Raw genomic sequence first — 7407 nt, forward strand, 5'->3', positions numbered from 1 at the left:
TACATAGGAAGCGATCTCCTGTGCCCATCTGTTGTAGGGTACTTCCCACTTTCTCTTCTATCAGGTTCAGTGTGTTCGGACTGATATTGAGGTCCTTAATCCATTTGGACTTGATTTTTGTGCATGAAACCATGTTTTGAAAGAGAGAGAGAGAGAGAGAGAGAGAGAGAGAGAGAGAGAGAGAGAGACCCTGTCTCAAAAAAGAAAAAAAAAAGATTTCTCAGATTCAGCCACTGTCCCTATGATAGAACAGGGTCAAACTACATCTTGAACTGGCTGGCTGCAGAACTTGGCAGCACAGTTTACGTCTACTGGTTTTGCCTGCATTAAAAACACAAGGACGATGGGAGCATGAAGGCATGCGCCAAGGCTCCGGAGAGCTGCTGAGGCCAGGCAATGGATGACAGGGTCAGATTCCTGGCAAGGAGGAAAGGGAAAGCCATTGTATGAAACTATCAAGATGAAACCTAAATTGCAGCGGATGTTAGAAATGCCAGGACCGTGGAGCATCCGACACAGGAGAGTTGCAGACACAGGTTGGAGCTAGCCAGGGGAGAAGACCTGGACGGGCAGGGCTGTCTAAGGCCACTGGGTGTTGACTGATTCTTGATGAATAGACCAGCAAGGCCATTGGTCCTCTTATTCCAAGCCATGTGTGTGGTAGCCTTTGCGACTGCTGTTTCTCAGCTCTGCTGGTGGTTCTGGTCATGAGATCTGAAGTCTCCTGCCCTTCTACCAGGACCAGGTCTCCTCTTCACATCCCTGCTACTTCAAGGTGATAGGAAAGTCTTTTCTATAAGCAGTTACCTATGTTACTTCAGGGTCTCCTTTGGGACCCTCCATACACTGAGCCACACTGCTGCATGCAGGCCATGGTGGGTGTCTTTGTAAGCAGGACACCTGCTTGGATGTTCTTGAGATTTATCTTCTTCCCTGGCCTTGGGCAGCAGCTCCCAGAATCAAGCATCCCACCTCCTCACTTTGTTCTCTTTGTCACCCCTTCCTAAAAGACAGTGCCACATACCACATGTCACATATGGATTCTCTCTAAGCAAAACCCCTATGAGACAAGCTTACCGGCTATTATTGTAAAAAGGATGCTTGGACATTCTCAGTGTGACTTGATTATTTCAGCCTGTTTTATTGCGGAGGATTTTGGAAGCCCATTTTGAAAACCAAAAACCAAAGGGTACCAAGCCCTTTCTCTATATAATCTTATGTCCCCAAAACTAATCTTCCCAAAGGAGATACTCTGACTGACTGGGTTTGCAAAATGAGGGTCAATGGGGGAATTTTATTGTTTAGGTAATCTCATGTTTTATCATTACATGGAAGTAAACGGGTGAATACCACTGGCACCTGGTGAATTGATTCCATGGATGTCCCTAAATATCTTATAATGCCCAGGGCATGACTTCATAAAAAGGAATTACCAGGTCCCAACCATCAACAGTGCCAAGGTTCAGAAGCCGGGCTGTGGCTGAGTAGTGGGAACATTCCAGATAAGCCTTTCCAAACCCCGTCATCCGTCAGCAGTTGCACAGTCGAAGTCTGTGGCTCCCTGCTTCTCCACTCAGCTCCTGTGGTCCCCTCCCACCTCTCCTCCAGTGGACCAACCACTCCTCCGACTGTCCTTCCTGCTTGTTTCTTCCTACATGTTCCTCTTTCTGCTTGCCTGTCTCTCTGGTCTTGTATCAGTCAGCAGTCAGCTGAAGGTGACTGTCTCCTCTTCAAAGATTGCCTGATTTCCTTCCTTCCTTCCTTCCTTCCTTCCTTCCTTCCTTCCTTCCTTCCTTCCTTCCTTCCTCCCTCCCTCCCTTCCCTCCCTCCCTCCCTCCCTCCCTCCCTCCTTCCTTCCTTCCTTCCTTACTTCACAAAGCTCTCTGCCACTACACTGTTCTTCAGGTTTGAGGGGCAGGTTCTTTGCTTAATTGATTTTGTTTTTTCCAGACAGGGTTTCTCTGTGCAGCCCTGCCTATCCCGAAACTCACTTTGTAGATCAGGCTGGCCTCAAACTCAGACATTCCCCTGCCTCTGCCTCCCAAGTTCGGGATTAAAGGTGTGCACCACCACATCTAGCTTGGGTTTTGTTTTGCCTAGAAACCTTTCAAGCAATTTCTCAATGTTACATATCCTCTGCGCACACTTTAAAATCCTTAGAGATGCTTTTGGGCCGTGCAACAAAATGACAAACACAAAGAGAAGATCCTGATCTATGTTCTCTAGATCCTTCAGGAAACATGGAGTTATTCCTTTGGCCACAGATGAGTGAGAGGAGAGGAGTCACATTATAGACAGCAGGGGAATTCACGCTGTTCAAAAAGGAACGCCCGTAAGTGTCACCATGGCAAACTTGGAGCAGTCTATAGTGTCCACTCAGCATGCTGACGGTGTTGTAAACAAGCACAAACAAAATTCTTGCCAGGAGAATTAATGTGCAGATGGAGCCTGTTAGGGCCTCCAAGAGCCGAGACAGCCTCCATAAACGGAAGGATAATGATCTGAGAAAAGTGAAGCCAAGGAGAAGGCACCCGAGTTCAGCTGAAGCGCCGGCCTGCTTCTCACAGAGAGGCAGCCTTTGTGACAAGGGAAGAAGCCCCGAGCAGCTGGAGCCCATCCTGCAAATTCACGGCTCAGTGCAGAAAAACAACCCTTCAGATCTGCAGAACCACAGACTCTGGCGAAGGCAGACACCTGGAATTCCAGCACCTCCTCAGATAGTAGAGGCAGGAGGAGGGTGGGAAGCTCAAGGTCATCCTCTGCTAGGAGTTAGACTCTGACTCAAAGATGGACAGATAGATGAACAGACAGACAGTGAATCGTTCATCACAAGCTTAGTAGCTGTAAAGATGGAGCTCCCAGCCCGGGCATATATCTCAGGTTAGTCAGCTCCATGTCCTCCTATACAGCAGCAATCCATCACTGGTGTCTGCAGCTGCCTGCTTAGCACAACAAAAGATATGGATATGTATGTGTGTGTATGTATATGTGTATGCATATAAATGCGGACACTCTAAAATAATATCTTTCAGATTGCCCTGCGACTCCACACGTGTGCCATGGCACATGAATACAGATAGCAAACAAATAAAGTAATTTAAAAATTTAAAAAACGCAGAACTCCTTAAAGGTAGTTCCCAAAGTTAGCAATACATATTAACTGTTATTCTGCTTAGAACATTTTTATTTTTTTATTTTATTTTTTTTACGAATGACACTTTATTTAGTCATTTTCTTTACAACTGAAACTCTGGGAATTCAAAATTGACATCCTTGCCCTTGAGCTTCTTATACACACTAGAAAAAGTTTCCACCTTGTGCTCCACGTTGTTCTGCTGTGCTTTGTCTAAATGAACCTTTATGAGCCGGCTGCCGTTCAGTTTCACACGGATCCTCTTGCCCACAATCTCACTCAGGAAGACCAAGTCCTCAAGGATGGCATCGTGTACTGCGGTGAGCGTGCGGCTTCTGGGGTGCTTCTGCTAATTTTTTGTATGGCTTTTCCGAGTTGGCTTGGGCAGAATCCTCCTCTGAGCAATGAAGACTACGTGTTTCCTGCTAAACTTTTTCTCCAATTCACGAACCAGCCGGACTTGGATTTTTTGGAAGGATTTCAGCTGAGGAACTGGTACAAAAATTATGATGGCTTTCCGGCCATCATCAGATTCCAGAGCCAAGACACAGAAGAGGCGAAGACACCACGTAATGGAAATTACAGACACTCTTGTCATTTGCATTGAAAATAGCACAACCGCCGGGTGGTGGTGGCGCACACCTTTAATTTCAGCACTCGAGAGGCAGAGGCAAACAGGATCTCTGTGAGTTCGAGGCCAGCCTGGTCTACAAGAGCTAGTTCCAGGACAGGCTCCAAAGCTACAGAGAGACCCTATATGTGCAGCGGGATGGGGAGGAGGAACACAACCACCAGGCAGCAGTGGTGCACACCTTTAATCCCAACACTTGGGAGGCAGAGGCAGGCGGATCTCTGTGATTTCAAGACCAGTCTGGTCTATAAAGTGAGTTCCAGGACAGCCAGGACTGTTTCACAGAGAAACCCTGTCTCAAGAAACAAAATAAAAACCTACAAAAAACAAAACAAATAAAAAGAATAATACAACCTTGGTAAAAATTCCCTGTTTTAAAGCTGAATTTCACACTTAGCAGAGACATCGACTTGCCAAGAAAGACACAACCCACCCCACCCCACTCCCTAAGCCTATAGAGGCTGTTCAAACGCTGTGTTCCATTGCTAACAATGGGCAATTCCTCAGCCCAGGTAAGCTTTCGGGAAATGGAGTTTAGTCAAGGGCTGTGTCTAGTGATGACTTTCTTAATGTCAGAATTCCAAGGTGGTACATGATCTGCAAAAAGACAGGGGAATCCAGGGTGTGCTGGTGTGCACGTGTGTGCTCAGATAACTGTGTATGTGACTGTGTGCATGTGTGGTATGTGAGTCTGTGTGTGTGCATGCACACCTGTGTGCTATGTGTGTGATATGTGCGCATGCCTGTGTATGTGCACACCTATGTGGTAAGTGTGTGTGTGTGTAGTATGTGTGCAGACCTGTGTGCGCCCGCATATGTGGTGTGTGTGCACATCTGTGAGGTATGTGTGTACATGTAGTACCTGCATGTGTGAACACACCTGTGTTGTGAGTGTGTATGTGGTGCCTGTGTGTGTGTGTGTGGTGTGTGTCTTTCTCTCTGTGTGTGCACACCTGTGTTGTGTTTGTATTGTGTATGTGTTGTGTCTATCTTCCTCTGTGTATACCTGTATGACGAATGTGTGTGTGTGTCTCTCTCTCTGTGCACACCTGTGTTGTGAATGTGTGTATTGTGTGTCTGTCTCTCTGTCTCTGTGTACACCTGTGTGAGGCGAGTGTGTATGATGTGCATGTCTGTAGCACATATGTCTTTGTGTGCATGGTTATGTGTGTTGTATGTGTGATGTCTGTATATGTGCCTGTACATGTGTGTGTGTGTTCTAGGCTGTCTTTGTTCTAAAATCGCTCCAGGACTCCATCAAGAGGCCCCGCCCTGACAAGCACATCTGAACTGCCTTCCAAAGGTCCCACCTCTAAATGATACAATTCAACGGTTAATCCTCTCCACACCTCACAGAGGAGATTAATTTTCAACACAGGAATCCTTTGGGAACAATTTCCAAACCACAGCACACAACAATCTCTCCGATTGTACTTTTGATGCCCCAAGTGGGATCTGCATACCCGGAGCAACACCGTGTCCTAGGATCAAGCATATCTGAGGGCTTTGTGTTTCTATAGCAAAGCCCAGAGGTAAAAAAAAGCAGAGAACGGGGAAGTAGATACACGTTCGAAAAGAGAGCCGGGTTAGCTGAGACTCTGAAACGGATGCCCTTGACTCTCCGGGCCTGTGAGTCCCTTTAGAGGGTCAGTGCTCCTCTAGGGATTCGGTACCCCTCAGAATAAAGCTCATATCCTCCACTGATGCATTTCCTCAACATATTATTTTCTATTATTTCTGTTATTTTTTATAGTATCAATTTTACTTATATTTTCTGTTTCCAACCCCATCATCCGTCTCTTTGAAACACAAGAGGTTCAGAAATGGGAACCTGAAAATCTGGCCCCCAGCACGTCCTGGGAGCCCAGTACATTGCTGCATATACTTCTTATTTATGTAGCACATGCTGACCTTATTCTAGAAATGACTAGATGACCACACTCCCTGCACCGGGAAGGAAAACAGAAAAATCACTTGAATAACATGTCCCAGAAACCCCCTGGTGCTTTGTGACCATCTCCAGAAAGTACATTGGAGCCGTGCAGAGCAAGAAGAGACCTGGCTCACTTTAGGGCCTGCAGGCAGCTGGGTAGCAAGGACCCTGCTCACACAAAGCCCTTTTCTCCCAGCTTTATTAACTTCTAAGCCTTTTCCTGTTTGTCTGTCATGGCCAAACCCACCTCTTGGCAGACAGTGAGTCTGAGTATTTGAATTAGATTCCTGAGCAGTGATTAAAACAGACTCGGGGCCTTAACAAAGAGGTTCTAAAACAGCAACAGCAGGGTCCGGGCTATACTGTAGGGCCTTCACTCCAGCCTGTGGGCCTACGAGCTGATCTCTGGGCAAGACGTTGGGTGCACCAGGGAGAACAGACCCTCCAGGGTGGGATGCAGTCTGTGATACTGGGACTCAGCTGTCCTTGTGACAACCAGCTGCTGGCAGAAGCAAGCCTTCAGTACGCAGTTGCTCCTTCAAGGAGGGCAGCCCTCCTTGGGGACACAGCTGTTGCCACGCTATTTCTCACAAGTCCACCCAGGGAAACAAAGAGGGCACAGGGCTAGGGCTGATGTCCACAAAGCTTCCACCTTTCCAGGAAGCCATGACAGAAATGGTAGCCCCGGCTGCTGTCCTGCGTGTCCCACGTGCCTTCCTAACCTCACAAACACACATGTGTTTACATGTAAACGCCTGAGTCTCCACAGCAAAGACCCGGGAACACACTGACAGGAGTCTTCCGTCTTTGAGTTCTGCATCGTGACAAACGCCTACCTCCCCAGGGCTTGTCTGTCCTTTCAAAATGGGCTTTGGCTTTGCCTGGCTGTAAACAGCATCATCCCAGCCCAGGAAGGCTGAGGCAAGCGAACCCAAAGTTCCAGACTAAGATGAGATTTTGTCTCAAAGCAAAAACCACAAACTCAATATTCACCATAACAAAGTAAACCCAGCCAGACTCCGATTCCAAACTAGTACAGCGACACTTTTTGTCCAAATCATCAGAGACCTCTGAATTCAATGGGGATTCAGACAAGTTCTCCTTTCAGTTGGGGAAAGGTAGTGTGTAAACCATGAGTTGCTATGACAACGACCTTCAACAGCTGAGGGACTCTTTGCAATTGGGGGGGGGGGCAGTGAGAAGTCAGCCCAGGGCTTAGAGTCTCTAAGATGGGGATCACTCCCCTTTCTTCAAAGGCTCTGTTCACCTTGCTGACCAGAGCAGCCTGTGTGAAGCCCATGCAATGTGTCCCGCCTCGAGGATCAAGGGCTTCCTCAAAGCACAGACAGCAAAGAGGCCTGTTGATCTGGATTTGAATAATTTCCTCATCATTCCAAGAAGATAGCAAACTCTTTAAATAGATCATAGAAAGACTCCACACAATATTCCTTGTCTTATGACAGCCACGGGGTCAATCACCAAAGACTGTTCTCGAAGACTCTGTCACAGGGCGGGAGAAGTAACGGAGTTGGTAGAGGGCTTGTCTAGCAAGCAGGAGGCCCTGCATTTAGTCCCCAGTTCCAGATAAAATGGGGTGTGGTATGGAGTGCTAGTGTTTCCAGAACATGGAAGATGAATAAGGGGGGAGATCATGAATTCAAGGTTAACCTTGTCCAAATTTGTGAGTTCAAGACTACCCTGGGTTACCTG

General features: G+C 47.2%; 1 pseudogene; it reads right to left on the bottom strand.

The window, feature by feature from the left end:
- Positions 1-3236: 3236 nt before the first annotated feature.
- Positions 3237-3731, bottom strand: LOC101986571 (annotated as a pseudogene).
- Positions 3732-7407: the final 3676 nt, after the last annotated feature.

Source organism: Microtus ochrogaster, chromosome 10, assembly GCF_000317375.1.
Source record: "Microtus ochrogaster isolate Prairie Vole_2 chromosome 10, MicOch1.0, whole genome shotgun sequence".
NCBI classification, from domain to species: domain Eukaryota; kingdom Metazoa; phylum Chordata; class Mammalia; order Rodentia; family Cricetidae; genus Microtus; species Microtus ochrogaster.